The following is a 27,228-nucleotide window of genomic DNA, read 5'->3' as shown; positions in this document are numbered from 1 at the left end:
AAGCTGCTGTATATTTTTGGGGCAGTTTGGACGGTCCGATACACTATATAATCGGGTCGCTGTTTGATGTTCTACGAAATTTCAGAGGAAATCTGGGCTAATTTTGTATGCGCCATTGACAGCAAAATAAGAGAGGTGCCGGACACAAAGGCTCATTGTTGGTGATTTCTAATCTACACACATCGATAGAACGCCAAAAAACTCCACTTTATGACTTAAAACACATCATAACAATTTTCCTTCAGGTTGCACAACACTATTAATTTTTACTTTATATTCTTACCAAAATTACGCAACTTTAGATACGGGTAGCAAGTTTAAAACAAACTTCTGGGAAAATTCCTCTTTACAACTTTGAAAACAATTGTTCCTAACCAATTTAGTAGCAAAAAACACACAGCCATCCACAAAGGCACGAGAGTTTGTTTACATCAAAGTTACACATGTGCTTGAAAATCATGTCCGAGCCCTTTCACCCCCCTGCCTAAACAACTGGCATCAAAAATTCAAGTGACCTCGTATTTTTACAAAGGTGGGAAAATCAGGCATTTTACACGTTGTTTTTTATCTCATAAAAAAGTACAGTCCCTGTCGCTGGCGGAAAACTCCTAAAATCGAAGGGGAATTTGGGAATTATTTTCACTCAGCCATGTTTTGACGTGAACCTTCGAAAAAATAGTGTTGTGATACCTTAAATAGTCAATACTTGACCATTTTTAGCCGGGCTCTGCTGAAAGCAGAGTCCTGGCTGTAGGCAGGCAAATTGCCAATGTTACTATAAATAGCACAACTTCAAAAGTAAACAACAAACCGAACAGCATCAAAGTAAAAGCTTCTGCTATACCGATTAGTTACACAAAGAGCCACGTTTTGTCAAAAGGGTTGGGTTTTTTTTGTTTTGTTTTTTTTAATTTCAAAAGTATTGTCTATCTTTTTTAGTTTTCTTATTAATTACGTGTTTTAAAAACAGGCTATGCATTTTGGACACATACCACATGCGCATGAATTTCCATGAAGTACTTTGCTGCGCAGTGAAGAAATCGGATTTGAATTTATAACGCTTGTTGCAAAATTCAAGGCAGCAATTGTTGAATTTTTTTCTACTAGACAGACATATTTTCGTTTATAGCCGCTTACAAAATTTGGTTGCTCTCTGACGCTTTGCCGACATTAAAAGCATGAGAGAGAGAGAGAGAGAGAGAGAGAGAGAGAGAGAGAGAGATTTTCAGTCTTTACAACACCATATACATAAACACATATCAAAAGAGCCCGGCTTTCAGTACTTCAGTACTTTGATTTAAAGTCTTCTTCTCGACTGTACCTCTGCACATCTAAAAGAAAATATGAGTTCATAGTTATGAAGACCAGGAAGCCCTCTTCAAAAATAGTGAATTTCATGTGCCTTGGGGTAGGGGTTTTTAATCTAGGGAAGGGCTAATTTAATAGTCATATAGTGTGACTGTAGATAATGTTTAAAAACCATCATCTTTTCTTCTGCTGATACTGAATAAAAACTGGCTGCATATCAATGAAGAAAATAAAGCCATCTACCAAAATTGTAAATTTCAGGCCCCCATTGGCCAAGGTAGGGGTGTTGGCCCTAGGGCAGGCCAAAACAGTCATAGTGGTATTAAGTCTCCCAAACGAAGTTTGGAGACATATTGTTTTTGTACGGTTCTTCTTTTTCTTCTTTCCTACTCTGAACTTGTTCGTCGCGTTTATCAGAGATGGCTGAAAAGAATTGTACAAATTTCTAGGATACAATAGGCCTGCATGTGCATGCTGGTTTGATTTTTCTCACTTGGGGTTGGCCAACCACTTTCCTGGGGTGTCAAAAGGTGGTGGGGTTTAACATTGAACCTTATGGGAAAAATCGTAGACTCTATTGTAAATGGTTACAACTTGAAAACGGACAAAGATAATAATATAGGGTTTTCGGAATCATATATTAACTGTTACAGGCAATATATAGGGTTTATTAGATCTGACCCCTAGGGTCATCCCCACCCCCAGGAATTTGAAATGACAATATATCTCAGAAACTGTTAGAATCCCTAAACCATGTATATTGTTGTTCCTGTGTAAGGAGCATCAAATAGTATGTAGGTTATGGGCCCTGGGTGTTGGTCCTGACCACCTTCAAACAGGAAGTGCCCAAATAACTTGAAAATGGTTAAGATCCCCACCCCTAAACCATGTATATTCTTGTTCCTTGTGTCAAGCGGCATCAAAGGGTATGTAGGTTATGGGCCCTGGGGGTTGTCCTGACCCCCCTCAAACAGGAAGTGCCCAAATATCTTGAAAACGGTGGAGATCCCCACCCCTTCACCATATATATTCTTCTTCCTTAGGTCATGTTGGTTCACCTGATATATAGTAAAGGACCCCTGGGGAACATCATGAAACTTCAGAAATAAAAATAATCAAGTTCTTAATCTTTTTGTCTGTAAGGTTTGACCTATGTGGGTTATCCCTACTCCAAATGATGGCCTTGTCCGTTTGGGAGACTTTATAATTGCCCCAATTATAATTACATCTTGGTACCGTATTTTCGGGGCATAGGCCGGTATTTTTTGTCCTCGGATGAGCGAGCCCCGGCCTATCCCCCGGGATCGGCTATTCTTGGACTCAAAGTTAAAAAAATTTAACAGTAAAATATAAAATCCACTGTTTTTATCCGTTGTACTGTTGTAGCAATTTATTATGAGGGTTGTTTTTTTTTCATCCGTTTGAACTATTGTTCGATAGTTGTCCCGTTGATAATTTTTGTAATGACATCGTGAGTAATAAAATGTACAGTATTGTACAAGGTATTTCTTTTCAATCCCAATCAAAAGAATTTTTTCCCACGTTCGTGTATGAACCCTGGAAACTATTATTGCGTAGTAAAAAAGAAAATGAAACCGAGTAGAATGTGATATGACGAAATTTTGGTGAATTCTTCATGTCTGCGTTCGTAGGAATCACTGGTCTTGGGTGTAGAATAAATCAAATGCTATGTGTTTTTACAATTAATTTTCTGTTGGATGAAATAACGGTATTCTGGTGTCGTGTGTATATACAAAGGTGTGAAACCTGTGACTAAAACACAGCCTGGGGGCACGTAGCCTAGTGAACACCGTTACACTTCATTGCATTAACTGTGTTTTTAACATTACAACTTCTCTGCATAACGACTAATGGACTCCATACCCCGTATTTACAAGTAGCTTTCAAAGTATAACTTGATTAAATGAGATTTAGCAATAAGCTATGTAAAATTACGATACACCGACGAATACGGAAGAGACCAAACAGCCACAAAACACAGATTAATTTTTAAAAATTGCTTGAAATATATATGTTAAGCAAATTTAATAACTTTAATTACTCTTTTGACTTTCTACATCGATATTCTGAAAGTATATACTTAATACGGTGACTTTCTTAATCAGCGGTCATACTTTCACTATAGTAATCATCGATTGAAAATCGGCTTATCCCCCAATTAGGCTAGTCTAAGGATTTTTCTTGAATTTTGTCTAAAAATTAGCAATTCGGCCTATGCCCCACATCGACATATGCCCCGAAAAATACGGTATATATTATGTTTAAAATTCTTCTTCTTTACCTCTACTGGCACTGAATAGAAACTGACAACATATTGATATAGATAAAAAAAAAAACCTCTACCAAAATTTGTGTATTTCATGACCCCCAAAGCATGGGTTATTACTTCAGCTAGGGTATGGCCAAGTATTTAAAAATCTTCTTTACATATATTTACACTTGATTGAAACTGACTGCATAATTTAAAAGCTGTCTTCTTTTAAAAATTAATTTTTCATGATACGATAAACCATCAAAGGATGGTTTTTGGGGTGGGGTTATATATTATGTTTATAAATCTTATTCTTTTGTTCTGCTGTTGATTATTTTAATGAAAGAGACAATTTATATACCGTATTTTTCCGACGATTAGTCGGTATTTTTTTCCTCTGAAGCAGAACACCCGACTTATCGTCTGGTTGACTTGTCGTAGGCTCGATGTCAGAAATTTTTTAAAAATAGCATTTAAAATCTTGGTTTTAATCATCTTGAGTTGGCTGTGTGATTGAAAATTACGTTGTTCAATTCACTGTTTATCTTTAATAATTATATCATTTTCACTCATCTGTCAACACTAAATACATAATAATAACAACAGTTATTAAAAAATGTTACATTGTCTTTAATCAATTAAAAGTTTTACCGTTCCGTTTTTATAAACACATCGTCACATGGTTCTATGTATCACTAGTAGGAAGATAACATTGCGCAGTAAAATTGAAACCAAGTTTGAATGGAAGAAAATATTGCAGTAGGTCTGGGGGATGTTTTTTAATTAAAAAAAAAATTAAAATTTAATTATTTTATTTGTAAAGAGTTGTTAGTGGAAAGTATAAATCAGAAATATTTAATGGTCAAATTCAGTCTTAAAATACGTAATCGGCAATTATCAATACTACTGTTTATACAATAGGCTGACACCGGTTGTGTTAATAATCTTGCCCTAAGGCTGAGATCTTTACGGCAATTTCACTCCCTGTGTATATAAAGAGTACCGTTATAAGAGTGATTATAGTTCATTGATTAATTATTGTCCAATTCTTTGATTATTGTTAGATAATTTTTTTAGGAAACGTATGTATGTCGTATATCGTCATTATCAAGTCGTACAAATGATCGATCTATTTCTAAGAGTGTCTATGTAAAACAATAGCGTGTAACTGCATTACTGGATACAAAGTAAACAAGTTTCATCAAATCATAGTAATTGCTAAGCTTTCTGCACTTGAGACCCCCCTTTGAAGTCCGACAAGACACAGGTGCATGCCTATGACACCGGAAATTGTTAAACAAACATTGACCACGCGCCGAATCAACATGTGGCTGGTTACGTAATGACGAATACACTGGCGATAGTCAGAGTGGATACTTATTTTAATGCTTGGGAATAAAATATTTCTGACAAAGTAAGTTTAGTTTTGCATAACACGCGATATCGGGAATTGTTTAAAATGCAAGCGACTTTGTAGAAGTTGCCGGTATTTGAAAATTTGATGCATACTTATAAAGCGTAATTGTTTAAATGTTAATCATTAATAATAATTGGTAGCAATATCGGTGACATCATGGCATCATACACTAATAATGTTACTGCAGTTTTATAGGCCATTTTGAAGTGATAAGATCGACGTATGGTCTGAGATCGACGTATCGTAGGATTTTGTTAAAATTTTGGCTAAAAATGGGCAATTCGACGAGTCGTCTGCATCGACGAGTCGTCGGGAAAATACGGTATATTCAGAAAAGAGAGTGACTGAAGCTGTCTATCAAAGTTAACATATTAATTACCTGCATGAAAGTCTTTTTCTCAATTATGGATTTCATTGTCCTTGTTACAATATTTCAAGTATTTATTTAAACCATTGTACTTTGTTTTCTGTTTTTGATACCTATGTGTGTAGCATTTTAAATTATGGATGTGAAGTTTGGGGTTCCCACAAGGGACAAGATATTGAAAAGGTCCACCTTGAGTTTTTACGCTTTGTGCTTGGTGTCCGTAATAATACTAATACAACTATGTTATATTTCGAGACTGGGCATCTACCCTTGTATCTTATTTGTATATATATCGAATGTTTAAGTTCTGGTTTAAATTATTACGGACAGAAAATTGTATATTAAGAGCTGCTTATGGCTGGTCATATTGTATTTGTGAAAACGAAAAGCAAAATTATCAAAGCTGGGCAAAATTTACTAAGGACCAATTATATAATCTGGGACTTGGCTACATGTGGGATGGTCAAAGTAATTTAAACAGTCGTATTTGTCTACCAATTATACAGAAAAGACTTTTAAAAGACAACTTTATTCAAACGCTGCATGGCAAGATGCAAATAGAAACAAAATGTTTTATTTACAAGCACTTAGTTGATAATTTTTGCTTACAATATTATTTAGAAAAATCAATACTAAGGTTGTATAAAAAAATGTATTTCCAAAATGAGGTTGTCCTCACATAATCTGCTTATTGAAACAGGTCGACATAAAAATATACCAAGAGACAAAAGATTTTGTAAAACTTGTATAACAGACATTGAAGATGAAAATCATTTTATACTTGTATGTCCAATGTACTTAGCATTACGATCAAAGCTTGTAAAAAAGTATTACTGGTGTAAACCATCCATGTACAAATTAATACAGTTACTAAGTGTTAACAATATCAAAGAATTGTGTAATTTAGGAAAATTCATTTACAAAGCCCTTACACTCAGAATGGTTTGACTATATCAAGTGTCATTTGCTGATTTCAATTGTTATTACTATCAATATATATAATATATATGTGTTATTTCATTCTCCAAATTCAAATTATTCTATAAACATAAGAGTTTGTGCGCACGAGTCAAGATTTGTAAGGACTGACCGTCCATTATTGCCTATATATATTCATGTATTGTTCACCATTATAAGTGCTATAAGACGTATGTCTTTTGCAATAAAGAAATTGAACTCCTCTGAAACTGCTGCACTGAATTTCATGAACCTTGGTGGATATTTAGAAAACAATGTGTAGATTTGTATATTACCAGGAAACTCTTATTCTCTTGCTCTGGGAATTTGAGCTCTTACGAGGGTTGTTCGGAAATTATTGAGACAATTACTCTAACTTCCTTGTGTAAAAAGATAAATCATTGAAATTTCACCAGGACATAAGTCAGGATGTCTTTTATTATCGTAAAAATGTTGAGGCTGATGACATCATTTGTTCATTCCTGATAAGCTAACAGGGGTCGACACTAACTTTTTTATGCATTAGTCCTGCCGGACAAGTGTCTGTTACTGTGGAATCATTAGATATCGTGGTGGCTCAATTTTCGTGGAATTCGTGGGTACCTCTCATCCACGAATTTACATCATCCACAAATTAATCAATTTTGGTTCTAATGGCATATCTCCCTTTGTAGGTGAAATAAAATACACGAAATTACGTCCCCACGAACCTGTAAAATTTAAGTATTCCACAAAAATTGGCCCCCACGAAAATTAATGATTCAACAGTAACTTTAACTAGTCCGCAGGCAATTTTATTAGTCCGTCAAAAATAAATGAAATGCATTACCGTATTTTGTCTAATAAAAAACACTGTTTTTATTAGAATTTGTAAGAAGGGGTGGGTATCATACATCACAAGGAATTTTTTGATGTTTTTTTCTTACAGGTTAATCACTGGCTTAGTTGTATTGTACTATTCAGTACATAGCAAGAAGCTGCGTATTCACTATCTCCGTGTACATGGTAGAAGCCGCCATTACAGATGTTAAAAATAGATCTGTGCAATAGATCAGGGCGTTGAGCTACCATGTTCTTTTTGTTATTTAAGTTCTTTAAAAATTAGGTATAAATAATAAGCAATTTAAGACAAATGATTTAAACACAATTCATTTAAATTAAACAACAAGAAATTTCCTTTCACCTTTCAGTTTATTTTTTTTTAAACACCTAAGCGTCGCTATCGAAGCCAGGGTTGTTGTGAACGTGTGTGCTTGTTACCTACCCTTAGGGCAAAAAATTATCAAATCACCCATAACATCCTGCATACCTCTGTTGTTTTCACTCGGCAACTCTATAATCACCAAAATGTATCATATATCAATTTACTGTAAAAATAAACTCAGCGTTTTCCAGGAAGTTGTCGACAATATTGCCGTGGCTTTGCAACATCAATAATTAATACATTTTTTTAAGCAGATTTTTTTATTAGTCCAACCGGACTGATTAGACAGAAATTTTGTTAGTCCGACTCAAAATCAATTAGTCTGTGACTAACGGACTAAGGTTAATGTCGAACCCTGGCTAACAAACTTGCCTACATCCAATGACCCAGCGCAACCACAAAATCATCGCAATGTTACTTCAACGTTTTTCCTTGGCCCTATTTTATAAACACCTTACAAACGAAAGGAAAACATAAACTATTCTTCATTTTTATGGCGTCGAGCGAAGCTCGAAAGCCATCTAGGGATCGTACGTCCGGAAGTTCAGTTTTTAGGAGCCAAACAACACAGACTATGATTGAATCCGCAAATAAAAAGTGCACAGCTTTTACTCAAGTGTTTGAAGTTGCGTGCGTTTAATTAAAAGTTGTATGATGATATTACAAGTTGGCAACATGCAAATATTTCATTTATTCGATAATAAATATATTTTCAAAATGTCGGGTGTAGTGAGTGACTAGCGAGTGAATAAAGAAGCACCGATAGCGGAGGAATATCTTTTTGATCGTAACTTATCGGACCTTTCCCACAAGCCAGCGATAAATACTGAGACATCCCATAATCCATTTGACATATGGCGCTCCGTACACTCTGCGTATGAATATCACCAGGAGAATTAATCACGTATGAAATACGATTGCAATTTGTGAAAGATATATTTATCGCCATTCCTTGAAATGATGAACAAAACCCAACAAAAACAGCAATATTTTTATGATTTCATTACAATATCATGCGAACTATATTTATAAAGTCACGTGATGTCTGGAAAAGATAGCGTGTCTAGACGAGGATAGCGTGGGTTAGAAGGAACAGAAGTCGAAGAAGAAAGAAAAAGAAATTAAAACAGTGATTAACAGACATTAAACAAAGAATTGAAAGGTAAGGGCAATCAATTGATAATATTTTACTTTTAATTCTGTTTTAGAGTAATTTTAGTCCATTTTTTAAATATATTCATACGGTAATCAATTTGAGCATGTAAACACAGCGAAGAGAAATGGATACATCGTAAAATCGTCTTGTAATTTGTTGTTAAAGGAATACGATTGAGGGTTGCTGGAATTAGAAGGTTTATATGTCAAATGCCATTTTATGAAGTAGACAGTTTAATCACAACAAACAAATAGTGTGTTTTAGATACATCTACAATATGTTTAAAGGAAAGCCTGACAGTAAGAATTTGCATGATGTAACATTGTTGATACATCAATACTATTCTATTCTTATTATGTAGAAAACTGTTTGTGTGATTTGGTGTTTACATATGTTTATTTGATTTTGATTCTGGAATGCAGACATTACTCAAATTATATCACTTTAGAATTGATTTACTGAAGTAGAAAACTATTTGAGCTGGAGATAGGCTTTTATTCAATATTGAGTACAATATTACTGGAGTTGATATGCATTAAATCTGGAGTAAAAAATTATGATTTGACTTGGAGATTGACAAAATTTTCAATTTGAGAAAATTACTGGAGTTGATTTGTATTTTGTGTTAAATAGAAGACTGTTTTACTTTAGATTTTGTGTGTTTTTGATTTGACAAAGTACCAATTACTAGAGTTGATATACATTAGAACTGGAGTAGAAAACTAAAAACTATTTTGACTTGGAGATTGACTTATATTTTAAATATATCAAAAATACTGGAGTTGACTTGCATTAGATCTGGAGTTGAAAAATTTGTGACTTGGAGTTTGGCTAAATTTTTGAGTTGACAAACTTAAATTACTGGAGTGGATTTTACATTGCATCTGGAGCAGAACACTTGGAGTTTGGCTAAATTTTTGATTTGACAAACTATTAAATTACTGAAGTTGATTTTACATTGCATCTGGAGCAGAACTGTGACTTGGTAAACAAGGGAGTATTGTATCAATTATTTTGGCATTCTGTTTGAAAACAAAATCAAAGGAATTCCTGTACTTTATGTAAAAATCATTAAGACTGGAGTAGAAATTCTGATAAATTGGGTATTAGTTAAATAGAATTATATTCGCTTTGACCAAAAAGGTAGATCATGGGAGTTATTTTAGACCAATGGCGACTTAGGATAGGCTGTTTTAATCCCAATTCTAAAACAAAAGCAAAAAATACTTGGTTCTTAAACGAAAATGCATATGGAGGATTATGCAAAATTTTGCTATTGAGTAAGCTATTGTTGTGTGTGTCTCTACTGTTATTGGTGAGTGGTAATGTTGAAGTAAATCCTGGACCAACAGAGTTCTATTACAAAAGTTGTTTTCCAATTCAGGGAAGATTTCATCAAGGAAATGAATTATTTAGTGAAGAATCACATGGAAGGCAATTTTTACCTTGTTGTGTTGTTTTTCTTGTATCTTGCAAATTGAAACCTTTCAAAAACATAAAATGGACAAGTGACGATTTAGACAAGATTTTGCAAAGAGGGGATTATGTGTACAGATTTTCAAAAGAATTTTTAAGACCTTCAAAAGGTTTCCTTGAGCCAAGAGACTTGCCACCATTTACAAAAATAGATGGAAAATATTTCTACTGGAAAGTTAGGAACACTTTCAGTGGCAGCATTCAAGATCATTTTGTTGGGGAATATCCTTTAGTTAGGTTGGAAACCGCCATTTTAATGGGATTGTCAGGAAATGTATTGAATTGTCAATATGGTATATTTATTTGTAAAGGAAATGCTTTAGCCATATGTAGAGATGGAGACATTTTCCTCATTTTTGATTCCCATTCTAGAGATGTTATTCCCCTGCGAGATGAAATTCATGATTTTAAGAACTTTAATGAACCGTTCATGAAGTTTCATGATGTATTCATGACTGGTTCATAACTGGTTCATAAAGGTGGTTCATGAATTTTATTCATGAATGTATTCTTAAAATGTAATTCATGAACAAATTATGAATATACAAGAATACAGGAAATACCTGGTATTCAATAGTTCTAGGTATTGAACATTCCTGAATTTTCATGAAGTTCTAATTTACGAAATATATAATTAATTTCAAATACTTTTATAAATAACATAGTTTACTCTAGTATTCAGAACAATATCTTTTTTAAAAAAAATTATACATCTTAAAATATTAATATTAAAACACAGTCTGCATGAACATTCATGAATATTCTTGCAAACACCTATATAAATGTGGCATCTTTAATTTTGAAAAAGAAAGATGTGATATATTATAGTTACTTTATTTATTCAATTCTAAGAAACATGTAAATTCATTGACAACAGCGAAGGTCTCAGACATCACGATCAAATGGTCATTACTAGATCCTAAATTTGACGCTTAATTTCTTCATTGTTCAATTTTTTGTTTTTTTTTAAATGACATAATTTATTAGTGAATAATAAGTCTTTGCAGATGATACATTATGGCTGTTCTATGTTGTTAAAACTGAACTGAAAAACTGAAAAAAGTGAAATAATTTAAAACTTTGCATATTTCTTTGGAAAAAAGATTTAGTATACGTTGAATTCCAACTTGTTTGAAGTACATTGTATATCAAGTTTATTAAAGACATGGTAGGTTGTCAGTCTATCATAGAAGCATAAATACACACAAGACGAAGTGCGTCTGTTCCTGGGAGAACGACAGAGAAAATGTTCCGAGCACATTCGGTTGAAATTTGGACCCCGTCGAGTTTAGAACCTTTGCGGTTTCTTTGTAAAAGGCATTACTGCTGCACACATTTGAAAGCGATTCATTCTAAGAAGTTACAAATCCGTTATGTAAATATTCCGTTGAGAACTTCCAACAATTCATTTATGATTATCTGTTTAAACTCAGACAACTACCGTTACTACACTCCGAGTTTCGAAGAGTCCGCCATTGTTTATGAGGTGTCATGTCGATTCGCCTCCGTTACAAAAACACACTGAACTTTAATTTGTCAATTAACTTAATGACAAGCAATAATGAAAATAATACTTTAAAACATTAATGCAAATTATAGAAATAAAGTATGAAAGAATATTTAATTGAGTGTAAATTATTTTTTAAGTTTTTAAGTTCCAAAACCTTGAGGGTTCAAAAACGAAGGGGGTTGAAGTTTAACAGACACAACTTGTGTAAACTGAACGATATTAAATCGTACGTTTCTTCAATCTCTGAAAATATAAATAATGAAAACTTATGCATTTTATAATTAGTTTCATTTAAAGATATTTTTGATTATTATTAACATATGTTAAAAAAAACTATTTAACTAAATGAAAGAGTCTCAGAATACACAGTCAGCGAGTTGTTTTGATTCTATTACGTCACTTCCGCCCAGTGATTACGCGTTTTGAATGAAAGCAGACGGATCTTCAACATGAGCGATGGATTAATTAAGCATGGAACCTGCAAGAAGATAATGCAGCAGATGTAGTTCAAAGTAATGGTATTAAAGGTAATATAGTTTGTATACATGTATATTGAAATAACTTTTATGAGGGAGTCAAAACGTAAGATTAAGTTTTGTTCATTTTTTCAAACATTTCAAAATGGCGGTTTTTATTTTGTAGTGAAATTCTTTTTTGACTAACTTATAAGTTTTAACTACATAATTGATAATAAATTACACATTTGATATACCTAAATCGATGCAATTACAAGGTAAAGTTATATGCTGATGTCATTTGAGTAAATACAATTTTTTTTTTACTCTAGAATTATGCAGTGAAACCAGAATATTTGACAGCCCTAAAGATAGTGATCATTGAACATAAATTTCAGTAAGTAATAAATAAATGCTATTGCAAGTAATTGAAAATTTCTAATAGAATGGCCAGTATCATCACAGGGGCTCGTCACGAAGTTTTTTCAACCTTTTATATATACCACCTGATCGAAGAAAGTGTCACCGGAGAGTAAACTGGAAGAAAATGCGTGAAAACTTCTAAAATTGTTGCCGATGTTTAAATTTTGCAGGTATTCCTAAAAACTATGGTCCTTTCCCGATCTAATGATTCCTAGAGTGCAGGGTTTAACGTCCGAGAAGAATTAATACGAGGCGACCGAAATCGGGAGGTAGCGATTTTTCCCAGTTTTGATTCCTCCCTTGTGTATTTTATAGTATAGAGGTGGTATATATAAAAGGTTGAAAAAACTTCGTGACGAGCCCCTGTGGTATCATTTACAAATTTGAAAACAGTTATAGTTTCATCGTAATAAATTAAAGAAGTATTTTATTCGAGTATATAGATACATTGAAATGGATTGAACAGCAGGCATAATGCCTATTTATGTTTTCTCCTGAATGTTTCATCTTGTTTCATCTTGAGTTGTTTTATTTTTCTGCGATATCACTTTTTCTAGGGTAGGCACTCTCATTCTTAAGCTCTAGTGCAATTTCAGCATTATCATTTGATAAAAATATTTGAAATAAGAATTAAATGAGATGATTGAATGATTAGTTGATGTTCCAAATGTTTTAAACGACATGTCATAACTATACTGCTATTTGTCATATTATTTTTGTACAGTACAGAGGTACAACTCTTCTGCCACCGAAGGGGCTATATGTGAAGCCTGAAGAATTGCCACCAAGAAGTATTGTCACCAAGACACTCTGGGTTTGTAGAAAATAATCATTTAAAGGATGGAGCATTTTACCTACCATGCAGTAAATGCACATTGCAATATATGGAATACAAGTGAAATCAACATGAGCAGAGGCAAAGAAGATGCAACAAAGGAAGATTTCATAAAGAACATATTGATAGTTATCAACTAGTAATCATATTCTAATGTCGCTTTTATTTCAAATCATTGCATATTGGTATGTCAATTTTAAATATTGTAACATTCCTTTAAAGCTAATGAGTTAGTATTGATATCATTACCTGTTGTTTTTTAAAACAACTTTATTAAACTTGCTGATTATTTAAAGTGATAGTCAGTACATAAGAATTATGTGATACTTAAGATATTGTCTCATTATTCTTCAATTTATTATAATAAAGTATTTTATATTTGATTTTTTAGGTGATTTTACCTTTTTATATACAAAATGTAGACGGTAAGAATTTTCATGAATAGTTCATGAATTTTATTTATGAATTATTCATGAATGAAATTCATAATGATATTCATGAACAGTTCATGAAGATTCATTAAACTTATTCATGAACAGTTCATGAAGATCCGATGAACTTATTATTGGACATTCATCAAATGATGAAGCTTCATGAATATAACTGTTCATGAATTATTCATGAAAAATTATATTCATGAATATTCATCAACATTTTTTCATGAACAAAAATTCATGACTTTAAAATGTCCAATAATAAGTTCATGGGATCCTCATGAACTGTTCATGAACATTTCATGAATATAATTCATGAATCATTCAAGGGAAAATCATGAATTGTTCATGATCATATCGCAGGGGTTGGTTACAGTTGTGCAGATGGTACAAGTATCATTATTCAGAAGAAATCTATGAACGAATTGTGTGATCATCTCAGGGATTTAGTTCATGCCGGTGAAAATAATGAACAATATGATTTTCATGTTGTTAATGTGAATGAAACTTCCGAACATTGCATTAAATATGTACATAAAGCAAGTGAGGCTTTTGTATGTCACGTACCAGAAGTAATCACCTGTACAACAAATGAAAATTCAGGATTTACTCCAGCCTTAGGAAATGCTGTAAGGAGAATAGACCTTATCGAATTGCCATTTCTAAGATCTAAACAGAAAAAGAACCCGAAAAATACTTTGTCTCAAAACAGAAAAGGAAATTCAGATCATTTGAAGAAAGATTCCCTACCTCCTAAAAAGCTTTGCTCTAGCAAGACAAATATTTCAAATTTTCCTGAAAAACTTTCTTCTAGCGAGACAATTATTTCAAATTTTCATAAAGTAATTTTACATGGACCTGAATTTATTTGCATAAGTTGTAATCAAATCTTCTTTAGACATTCTGTTTTAGAATTTGATTTGACCCGTCTATCAAGCACTTTGATTAACAGTTGTACCACTTCAATTACAAGTGTTGAAAATAAGAAATGGATATGTATGCAGTGTAAAAAGTACTTGAAAGATGATAAGGTACCACCATGTTCAGTTGGAAATGGATTAAAATTTCCATGCATACCTAAGGAATTGCAAGGTCTCACAAAGCTTGAAGAAAGATTGATATCTCCTCGTATTCCATTTATGCAAATAAAGGAATTACCAAGGGGTGGCCAAATTGCTATGCATGGAAACCTAATAAATGTCCCTGCAGATGTTGATAAAACTGTGAAACTACTTCCAAGGAATATGAATGAGAGTGACAACACAATTCCTCTGAAGCTAAAAAGAAGTGTAAACTACAAAAGTCACATAGCATTTGAACATGTCAGACCAGAGAAAATTATTGAAGCTGCTAAATGGTTAATTCATAATACATGTAGTAGATTATTTCGAAATGAGGGTATAACATTAAATACAGAGTGGAATGCAATAAACAGAGACACCTTAATGCAAGAAAAATAGTAAATTCTATTCATAATGATAATAGAGATTCCAATGATGAGCCTGCCAGTTGTGAAGTAGAGAGTGAGCAATGGTCTGAAAATGATGAAGCTGTTCAGAAACCTGCGGGCAATTTCGATACAGTCATGCAACCAGCTGATTTTCGAGAGTTTAACAGAATTTTGAGTGTTGCGCCTGCAGAGGGAAATTCTCCTTTAGGCATGTTCCAAGACATAAATGCTGAATTTTTATCATTTCCTACTATATACTGTGGCGAGTCTAGACAAAATAACAATTCAAGAATCACACCTATTCATTACAGCACCATCTGCAAATGGGAGTTGCGCAACGCTGATAGGAGAGTTGCTTATAATGTAACAAATATATTTTTTAAACTGAAGAAGTTACAAATTAAGCAAATTTCTGATAAAGTGTCTTTAGCTGTAAGAAAAGGCAAGTTGAATGGCAAAAAACTGACTGTTGATGATGTACTTACTGAGGGTTCTGTTAACAATATTGTTAAACATAATGAAGGTTATCGCGTATTGCGCACATTACGAGGTTCACCACCTTATTGGGAGAAGACTAAGAAGGATATTTATTCAATGATTCACCAGTTGGGCATTCCTACATGGTTTTGTTCGTTTTCAGCCGCAGAAACAAAATGGAAAGTTCTCTTGTGTGTTTTGGGAAAGCTAGTTAAAAATAAAACTTACTCTGATTCAGAAATTGACAATATGGCTTGGTCTGAGAAAAATGAGCTTATAAAGTCTGATCCAGTAACATGTGCAAGATATTTTGATTTTCGTCTCCAGATGTTCTTCAACAATGTTTTAAAACATGAAAGTGCACCAGTTGGTAAGATTAAAGATGTTTTCTTTCGCATTGAGTTTCAACAAAGAGGTTCCCCTCATGTGCACATTTTACTCTGGATTGATGGAGCTCCTAAACTTGGTCAAAATTCTGAAGAAGAAATTGGGTCTTTTATCGACAAACATGTCACTTGCAAGAAAAATCCTACCATACCAAATTTGGTAAATTATCAGACCCATAGACATGCACGTACATGTAGAAAGAAAGGCAAGTCCATTTGTAGATTTGGTTTTCCTATGCCGCCATTGGACAAAACTTTGATCCTTGAAGGATTAGATGAAAATGAATCTGAACAAATTTCTGCAGCACAAAAAAATTATGAGAACATACTGGCTTCTTTGAATAATTATAAACCGGGGGATAATTCTGATGTAAGTTTTAAGGATTTTCTTCTGTCAATGAAATTATCATACAAAGATTACATCATGGCATGTCAATTGGAAAAGGATTTCTTTTCTAATCAAGTTGATGACCCCGTAGTCACTGAACTGCAACATGAAGATGAGCGTGATGCAAATGAAGGTTCTTGTCAATCGCAAGATTTTGGTTGTTTTAATCCAGGAAACACTTCCGAAACCAGAGAGTACGATCTTGCATTAGATATGAATATAGGAAGAAAGCAAATTTCTAATGATGAACATCTAACTGGAGAATTAAATGATGATGAATATAGAGATTTGGTTCAGAAATTGAATATTAAACAAAAGGAATTCTTTTACCATGTGTTACATTGGATGAAAACAAAGGATGACCCAATTTATCATTTTCTTAGTGGTGGTGCTGGTGTTGGTAAAAGTGTATTGCTAAAAGCTCTTTATCAAGCTCTTACAAAATTTTTCTCACACAAAGCTGGAGAAAACCCTGATGAAGTCAAGGTCATAATTTGTGCACCAACAGGTAAAGCTGCATTTAATGTTGGTGGATCAACTATTCATTCAGTATTTAACATCCCTGCGGAACAAGGCTTCAACTACAGACCATTAGATATGCAACAACTTGGCACATTTTAATCAAACTTAAAATCACTTAAAGTAGTATTTATTGATGAAATTTCTATGGTAGGTAGAAAATGTTTAAGTACATAAATTTGCGACTTCAAGAAATATTGGGGTGTTTGAAACCATTTGGAGGAGTTTCAGTTATTGCATTTGGTGATTTGTATCAACTGAAACCAGTCATGGATCAGTGGATTTTTAAATCTAATATCAGCAGTGAATTCAGGATATATTGGCACCAAACTTAAGGGTTGATAATTTCCTTTTGTTTGAATTAGATGAAATAATGAGGCAAAAAGATGATGTTTTATTTGCTCAAATTCTCAACAGGTTAAGAGAAGGTCAACATAATGTTGATGATGTCCAAATATTAAGTAGGAGAATAGTAGAAGAAAATGAAATAACCAAAAATGTGCCACATCTTTTTCCAACTAGAAATGAAGTTTCTAATCATAACAGAAATATATTTGATCAATTAGATGAATCTAAAAAGACAATTGTTCAGGCAATTGATACAATATCAGGAGAACTTCCAAATTCAATGATTCAAAAAATATTGTCAAAAGTTCCAGACCATGCAACAAAAACTAAGGGATTGATGAAATACTTGTGTTTGGGTGAAGAACTTCCTGCAGAAATATGTGTTAATATTGATGTAAAAGATGGAATGACAAATGGCACACCATGCACTGTTAAAAGGCTAGACTTTTGAGTGCTTGGTTCAAAAAGATGTAGCATTGTATGGGTAAAATTTTGTTCTGAAGATATTGGCAAAACATGTAGGTCGCGTTTCAAACACTTGTTTAACTCTTTACCCCTTAATGCCACCTTTTGACGCATAGGCCATATCCTTAACACTCTACCCTGAGCTACCCTTAGAGTGTTTTCAGATGAACTGAAAACAGCTGGTGTGTGTTTTTAGCTCACCTGAGCTGAAAGCTCAAGTGAGCTATTCTGATCACATTTTGTCCGTCGTCCGTCTGTCCGTCTGTCTGTCCGTCTGTCCGTCTGTCCGTCTGTAAACTTTTTACATTTTGAACTTCTTCTCTAAAACCGCTTATCCAATTTCAACCAAATTTGGCACAAATCATCCTTATGGGAGGGCGAATATAAATTGCAGAAATAAAAGTTTGATCTGTATTCAAAGCGGAGAAAACCTTGAAACTGTAGAAAAAGGGGGGTGCATTTTTAAAAATCTTCTTCTCAAGAACTACCGAGGCAAATTCAACATAGTTTAGCATAAATTATCCTTATGGGAAGGAAAATATAAATTGCAAAAATTAAGTGGAAATTTTGTTTCAAATCTGAGTTATTACGAAAATAATAATAAAGGAAATGCGTGTTTCAATCAGTTTAATAGCTTCGGGTTCGGCATCCGGTAAAATGATTCCATACTTCTAAAACGAGGTTCTTTGTTTAAAGCAGCCATGACATTATACGAAAAAGGGTCGATCTGACTATGATGAATTTGCTTGTTGTGCAACAGTTCGCGTATGAAGGGAAATTTTGAAACATACAAAATATATTGGTGCCGATTTTGTGAAGTAAATTGAGGCTAAATATTTCAATGCGTTGACAGTTTTCACACATGACGTTGGTGTTAGCTTGTTCTGATTTTCGTTTCGTTCTCATTATGCTTTGTAACCTGGAAACTATCGTCTGTATTTCGTGATTTTTACGTATCAAATCAAACAGAGACTTCGGTAAATCAAACAGTTAACTGTTTACCTGCGCAAATTAAGCAAAATCGGATGTAGGGGACGGGTACTGAAATACAATTCATTCTATCGGTAATTCGGCATTATCTTTTGCGTAATGGTACATGTAGATTAATGCAATAGGTTTTGTTGAGATGCTCGGCATTTTTTCGAGTTTATTCAGTTTAAATAGAGTTTGATATCGCTGACGGAAATATGTAGGTATATACATGTATATATATATATGATTCATTTCGAAAAAATAAATTGTGTTCTTTATTTGTTATACATGTAGTGCATGTTTCTTGTGTTTAATTGTTTACAATTTCTATTTACTAACCATATTTGAGTGTTAAGCTTCGAATTATAAGCAAGATACAGCGATTTGCTCACAATTCTATGTTTGTACACAGATCTTAAAAACTAAAGCTTAAAAAAGTAAAATATTTGTCAATATTTATTAAGAAAATTTTCAAAGTCTGTTCTTCCAGAAACCAACTTTAACAACTTATTGTATTGTAAACTTAACCTTTTTAGCTCACCTGAGGGTGGGGCCACAATGGGGGGTCGAAGTTTAACAAATGAATATATAGAGTAAATCTTTAAAAATCTTCTCCTCAGAAACTAATCAGCCAGGAAAGCTGAAACTTGTGTGAAAGCATCATCAGGTAATGTAGATACAAATTTGTGAAAATCATGATCCCCGGAGGTAGGGTTGGGCCACAATGAAGGATCGAAGTTTTACATAGGAATAAATAGAATAAATCTTTAAAAATCTTCTTCTCAGAAACTAATCGGCCAGGAAAGCTGACACTTGTGTGGAAGGATCCTCAGGTAGTGTAGATTCAAAGTTGTGAAAATCATGACCCCCGGGGTACGGTGAGGCCACAATGGGGGATCGAAGTTTAACATAGGAATATATAGAGTAAATCTTTAAAAATCTTCTTCTCAGAAACTAATCAGCCAGGAAAGCTGAAACTTGTGTGAAAGCATCCTCAGGTAGTGTAGATTCATAGTTGTGAAAATCATGGCCCCCGGGGGTAGGGTGGGGCCACAATGGGGGATCGAAGTTTAAAATAGGAATATATAGAGTAAATCTTTAAAAATCTTCTTCTTAGAAACTAATCAGCCAGGAAAGCTAACACTTTTGTGGATGCATCCTCAGGTAGTGTAAATTCATAGTTGTGAAAATCATGACCCCCGGGGGAAGGGTGGGGCCACAATGGGGGATCGAAGTTAAACATAGGAATATATAGAGTAAATCTTTAAAAATCTTCTTCTCAGAAACTAATCAGCCGGCAATGCTGAAACTTCTTTGGAAGCATCCTCAGGTAGTGTTGATTCAAAGTTGTGAAAATAATAACCCCTGGGGGTAGAATGGGGCCACAATGGGGGGTCGAAGTTTAACATATGATTAAATAGAGTAAATCTTTAAAAATCTTCTTCTCAGAAACTAATTAGCCAGGAAAGCTGAAACTTGTGTGGAAGCATCCTCAGGTAGTGTAGATTCAAATTTGTGAAAATCATAACCCTGGGGGTAGGTTTGGGCCACAATGGGAGGTCGATGTTTTAGATAGGAATAAACAGAGTAAATCTTTAAAAATCTTCTTCTCAGAAACTAATCAGCCAGGAAAGCTGAAACGTGTGTGAAAGCATCCTCAGGTAGTGTAGATTCATGGTTGTGAAAATCATGATCCCCAGGGGTAGGGTGGGGCCACAATGGGGGGGTCAAAATTTAACAAAGGAATATATAGGGTAAATCTTTAAAAATCTTCTCAGAAACTAATCAGCCAGATGTTTCTTTATAATTGTTAAGACTTTGGCCCCAGGATAATTCTTTGGCCTCCCGAGAAGGTTCATAGTTTGATGTACGTTTATATCTAATATATAAACTATTGTTAAGGATCATTTTGAGAACTGCAATACTCAACATATGATAAGACTATAAAATCATCTTGTTAGAAAAGGGACTAATGATTATAAACATAAGAATATCCAGGGGAAAATGGATTTTATTTATACAGGATCTACATGTATTATTGTACATTGTCCAGATAGTTTGTATTATGACTCCATTAAGCTGATTTTATCATACCTATTGTCCCTCAGGTGAGCGATGTGGCCCATGGGCCTCTTGTTGAATAGACTTATTACAGGTCTTAGCAAATCAAACACATAGAAAATTATATATCAATGGATTTGTAATGAATTAAATTTTCAATATTCATTGAAATTTTTTTTATTTAAGTCACTAATAAAACAATACAGGTGCTAACAGGTATATGAAAATAAAACTGGGTGTTCTACATTGAAGCTTTATTAAGAATAATTTCACTACAGATACTTGATAAACATATTTCAAACTGTGTTTATTACAAATAATTATTTAATAATTTTTATAGAAAGATTCCATTGTCATCACGGAATTCGTTTTTTGATAGTAAATAATTAAATGTACCTGTGGTTTACTTTTCAATTCATGTCTATCGTTTTCAGACTTATATTTACGATTTTTTCCAATAAATGGTGTAAGAATATTTCATAAATCTAACGTGTTAACAAAATAAGTGTGTTAACTTTTTAAAAAAATTCAAATTTACCGGTATATTCGTGTATTTGGGGGTTGCAGGTAATGCACACCTTGTGTTCCGTTTTCTGTAACTACACAGATTTTTCCCACAAAATTTTGCATGAATTTGATATCTGGCTTTCATTATTCAATCTCACTACCAATAAATCTAGAAAATTCTGCCTCTAAACTTGATTATAAACAAAAAGTGAAAACATGTGCAATGTCCGCATCGTAGTCCGCCATCTTTGTTTATTGTAGTAATGCATCACGCCACCATACACAGGTAAATCACGTGATATCTTTATTTAGAATGAGTGAACAACCATCCGTATACATGGCCAGGTGTATACTAGTCGATGTTTATAATAAACAACAGTTAATTAAGAGCTGTATATAGGGTGCGTCAAAAGTCGTCATTAAGGATATGGCCAGGGTCGTCAAAACGTGTCATTAAGGGTTAAAGGATAGAAACCTCTAAGGGGAAAAGAGTTAATAATCTTGTTTCATCTTCATGGACACCAATATTAGAGATAGCAAGAAAGTTTAGTTTCAATTATTATAAGTCTTTCTGTATTACACGTCGCCAGTTTCCATTAACTCTTGCTGCAGCAAAAACTGTGCACAAATCACAGGGCTCCACGTTAGAAAGTGCAGTAATTGGACTTGGAAATTAAAAATTAGAGCACCTCTATTATGTTGCTTTAAGTCGTGTGCAAAAATTGGCATCTGTTTATTTATTGAACTTCGAGGAAAAAAGCATAAAAGTTTCAGAGTTAGTTATAGAAGAAATGAATAGATTGAGAACATCAGCTAAAATTTCTATTTCAATTCCTGTATTGTACTATCTTCCTCAAAATGTCACAACAATCTTATATCAAAATTGTAGATCATTGAAAAGACACATGTGCGATATAAGAAAAGAAAAAAGTTTGCTCACAGCTGATATAATAGCATTTGCTGAAACATGTCTGAACTCTAATGATAACTCATCAGATTATGAACTAGATGGGTATGCTTTATTTCGAAATGATGACATTTGCTGTCAAGATAGGCCATACCATGGAACTATTGTTTACTCTAAACTCTCTCCAAATGCATTCAATGTTGAGAACGCTTTGAATATAGAATTGACTTGTGGGTATATTTTTCATGAAAACTCAAAAATAAATGTCTGCTTTGTTTACTGCCCTCCCAAAATTGCAACTTTTTAAGGAAATGTTTGTTTATTTACATAACAAATTTGATCTTTTACAACCCTGTATAATTATGGGAGACTTCAATTTAGATTTCCTTCAAGTAAAAATGTTGCCCAATCACTTGAGAGCTACTTACTCCCTTTACCAGTTAATCAACTCTGCAACTACAAACTATGATACAGTCTTAGACCATGTTTATACAAATATTGATAAGAGTTTAATAAGTATCTCTGGAGTTTTGGAATCATATTTTTCTGATTATAAGCCTGTCTTTATTGCTTTACAATAAATTTTTCAAAAAATAATGAACTGAATTCTTTGTAGATGAAAACTCTGAAAGACGTGTTTGACGATGGTGGTGCATCAAGTGCACCCTACACCACTGCACTAAAAGTGCAAATTTGTGGCATTGCGGACATTAAAAACTATAGAAATGCCAATGGAGAACAAAGGCAGTCAATCACTGTTGGATTTGCCGACCATACAATGGCTGTAAAGGGTATTTTATGTGACGTTTCTAAGGCCAATGTTCTTAGGAATGGAGGGACTGTCATGCTACTAAACGTCATCCTCAAGAAGGACTTGAAGACCATTGTGATGACCAATCGGTCCAAGGTACTCAAAACTGGCCCCTTCCAACAGGCAGTACCAGAGTACTTCCTGAAACAAGGACAGGACTTGGCATGCCCGCCACCTGCTGAATTGGTGGCGATAAACAAAATTAAGACGTCGCCAGTGAAGACGATGGTCTCCATTAGAGGACAAGTTGTTTCTGTAAGTATATTTATATTTTCAAAACCTTAAAAATTGTTTTTAATATAACTATTATAAAATAATATTTTTTTATTTGCATAAATTATCATGTAATAATTTTGTAATAGGAGGAGATGGAAAGAAAAGTAAAGGTTGCAGGAGAAGACACAGCAGTCCGCACCTTAAAGATTAAAGATCAGACAGCTGCTTGTAAGGTGTCCCTGTGGAGAGATCTGAGTAAAATCAAAACCACCGTAGGCCAGCACATTGAGCTTACCAATGTTATCGTTCAAGTCTGTCAGGAGGAAAAGTCAGTTTCCACGACTTCAAGGACAAAACTGGTGGTAAGTTTTATTTCACAATATTACAGTGATTTTGCACTTAAGCTGATTGCAAGGTTTGCATCCAGTTTGAATCTTTGTTAACCTTTGTTTGCATATTTAACAAAACTCTAAATTATATCAAATTCAACTATATGAAAAGTAGCTGTTTATATATTTTTATTTTTTTAGGAAATTGCTGCACCAGAAGTTGTAAGGAAGATAACTGTAATAGCTTATGATGTCATTGACGGGGAATTTCTCACCTTGACATCAGACGTTGCAGACGTTGAAGACGAGGACTATCCAGAATTTGAAGTGCCCTTGCCCTCCTTGCAAAAGCCTTTCCATGCGAGTTAGAAGTGGAAACAACTCTTTTATCGAAGTTGCCAATGACAACAGAGATTACTGTGAAGGAAAGGGAAATTAAGGATTTGACTGTTCTACCATCATCCGTCTAATCTTAATGATGTAATGGACTTTCTCACGATAACAAAGCAGACATTGACGTATCATTACAGTGATTTTGGCCATGTCCTATTTTGAAATGCAGCGATAACTAAAATTATGTACTTTCTAAGTTTTTCCATATACACAAACATGATAAATTCATTCGCTGTACCGTAATCCGGTGAATATAATACGCAGTAGTGTACAATACGCACCCCCCACTTTGGGCCTGAAAATGGTGAAAAAAAGCTTGTTGGGATGTATAATACGCATAAAAAAAAATGACCAAACGGTAATCCTGAGTATCAACAAAGCAGTTACACTTTGAATGCACGCTCAACTTCATCGCGGGAATACGCTACCGGAAATAAGAAAAACTAGACACTTGTTGCAAAAGCAACAAAAAGGTCTTCCGTTTTGATATACATGTATCAATTTAACTGTAAGACATTGCTTCTCTTACATGCAAAAAAAGTTGATATGATAATTATTGTGAATGATATATCCAGACGTTACTTACATGTAAAACAATGAGAATGAAAAAGAAATCAATTTTTTAAGTACTTTCTGTGACGACCGGAAGTAACGCCGATCTAAACAAAAATGTTAACCATTTGTACAATCATAAGTCAATCTTTCCTCAAAGTTTGGTTGTTCACGACTCTGCCAAATCTAAGATCTCTTTGAAACAATATTTTTGTCTCGGGACCGAAACGGACGAACGAAAGTGATTAATAAAAACAAAAGCTGGTATTTCTCGTACATTTGCTTAATGTACATCACTGTTTATCAGGCTAGATGAAATTCCAAAAAAGTCAGCTAAACTTGTTAAAAACAGGATTTGTTTGAACCCTTCCGGTAAGAACCGGAAGTGACAGTTGACAAAATAAAACCCGTTAAACACATTCCCAATCAAAATTCTATCAAACAATCTATGAAAGATTCGTGTCTCAATCACTTACAATGACGAAAATATTGCGGACATCAAATTTGTAAAAAGAAAAGCTACATAGAGATATTTGAGATATCTCACCGGAAGTAAAATTTATTTGCCAATTTAAAATTATATAGATGACATATGTAAGATTGTATACTGATATTTTCATTTTATGTAAAATGAATAAAACAAATTTTTGAAGTGCTTCCGGTGACGACCGGAAGCTACGCCGAACAAAACAAATAGTGTAAACACATGTACATACATAGGTCTATCATCCCACAAAGTTTGATCGTTCAAGTCGTTACCGTTTTTGAGATCTCCAGGAATCAAGGTTTTTTGTCTCGGGACAGGAAACGGACAAACGGAAGTGCTCAATGTAAATTGTAATTAATATTTTTTTTGTACTTGCCCTTTCTACTTAATTCTTCATCGACTTCACTACAAATATCAAAGGAAAACAGTTAAACTGATAAACAGCTCGATTTGTTTGAACTCTTCCTGTGTGGACCGGAAGTGACGGAAGACAAAACGAAACCGGTTAAACACATCTTCAATCAAATGTCTATCATCCATGAAAGTTTTGTGCTTTGATCGCTTATAGTTTCTGAGATCTCGTTTGTACAAAATGTGTTTCAAAAAAGCTACCTGAGATATTTGAGATATCTCACCGGAAGTAGAATTTTGTTGTTGAGTTAACATCGCATAGACAATCTATGCATAGATTTATACTTATATATTTATTTTATGGAAAAAGAATTTTATGCGAAAAAGTAGTTATTTTTGAAGTGCTTCCGGTGTAGACCGGAAGTTACGACGAACAAAACAAAATAATGTGAACACATCTACAGCTATGGGTCTATCATCCCACAAAGTTTGGATGTTCAAGTCTTTACCGTTTTTGAGATCTCGTTGATACAAGCTTTTTCAACGCGGGACAGGAAACGGACAAACGGAAGTGCTCAATCTAAATTGTATTTAATATATCTTGTAAACTTGCCCTTTGTACTTCATTTCTCATCCAGCACACTACAAATATCAATGAAAATAAGTTAAACTGATAAACAGCTCGATTTGTTTGAACTCTTCCTGTGTGGACCGGAAGTGACGGAAGACAAAACGAAACCGGTTAAACACATCTTCAATCAAATGTCTATCATCCATGAAAGTTTTGTGCTTTGATCGCTTATAGTTTCTGAGATCTCGTTTGTACAAAATGTGTTTCAAAAAAGCTACCTGAGATATTTGAGATATCTCACCGGAAGTCGAAATTTTTTGTTGAGTTAACATCGCATAGATAACCTATGCATAGATTTATACTTATATATTTATTTTATCAAAAATGAATTTTATGCGAAAAAATAGTTATTTTTGAAGTGCTTCCGGTGACAACCGGAAGTTACGACGAACAAAACAAAATAGTTTAAACACATCTACAACTATAGGTCTATCATCCCTCAAAGTTTGGAGGTTCAAGTCTTTATCGTTTCTGAGATCTCATTGTCCATAGCTTTTTGTCGCGGGACAGGAAACGGACGACAGGAAGTGAATTTTGAAAAAATGAAAAAAACGCCTAAAGATATTATCATTTTCTATCAGTCCTGAAAATTTCAAGAAAATCCATCCCGCCATCTCTGAGAAATCTTGTGGACAAAAAAAAGGAAAAAAAAAAAAAATAATAATAACTAGACTCTTGTTGCTATAGCAACAAAAAGGTCTTCCGTTCCTCATGTATTAATCTGCACAAAAAATCCAGTTATCTTGTAAACAGAAAATGGATACATGTACATTTTGTCTTTCCTCAAAGTTTGGATGTTCAAGTTTTCGTTAGTTATAATATCTCGTTGAAAAAAGGTTTTTATCTAGGGACCGGAAACGAACAAACGGAAGTGATTAAGAAAACGGAAAGTAGATGTGTTAGTTCATTTACCTACGTACGTTACTGTTCATCACATTGAGTAAAATGTTTTTAAAAAAGTTAAAAGTTTTAAAAAAAAGTTCTATTGCTTTTGAACATTTCAAGTATTAACCGGAAGTGACATAGGACCCAATGAAACCCGTTAAACACATGTTCAATCAATGTCCATTATCTATATTAGTCTTGATCTATCACAGTTTCTTGTGGGTACTTTGTTTTTAAAAAAGAAGGCTACCTGAGATATTTGAGATGTCTCAACCGGAA

General features: G+C 33.7%; 1 pseudogene; it reads left to right on the top strand.

Moving 5' to 3' along the window:
- Nucleotides 1–30: 30 nt before the first annotated feature.
- On the top strand, nt 31–27,228 carry LOC128177011 (uncharacterized; annotated as a pseudogene).

Source organism: Crassostrea angulata, chromosome 3, assembly GCF_025612915.1.
Source record: "Crassostrea angulata isolate pt1a10 chromosome 3, ASM2561291v2, whole genome shotgun sequence".
Lineage (NCBI taxonomy): Eukaryota > Metazoa > Mollusca > Bivalvia > Ostreida > Ostreidae > Magallana > Magallana angulata.
Note: the sequence above shows the minus strand (reverse complement) of the source record. Positions and strands in the feature narration are given on the sequence as shown.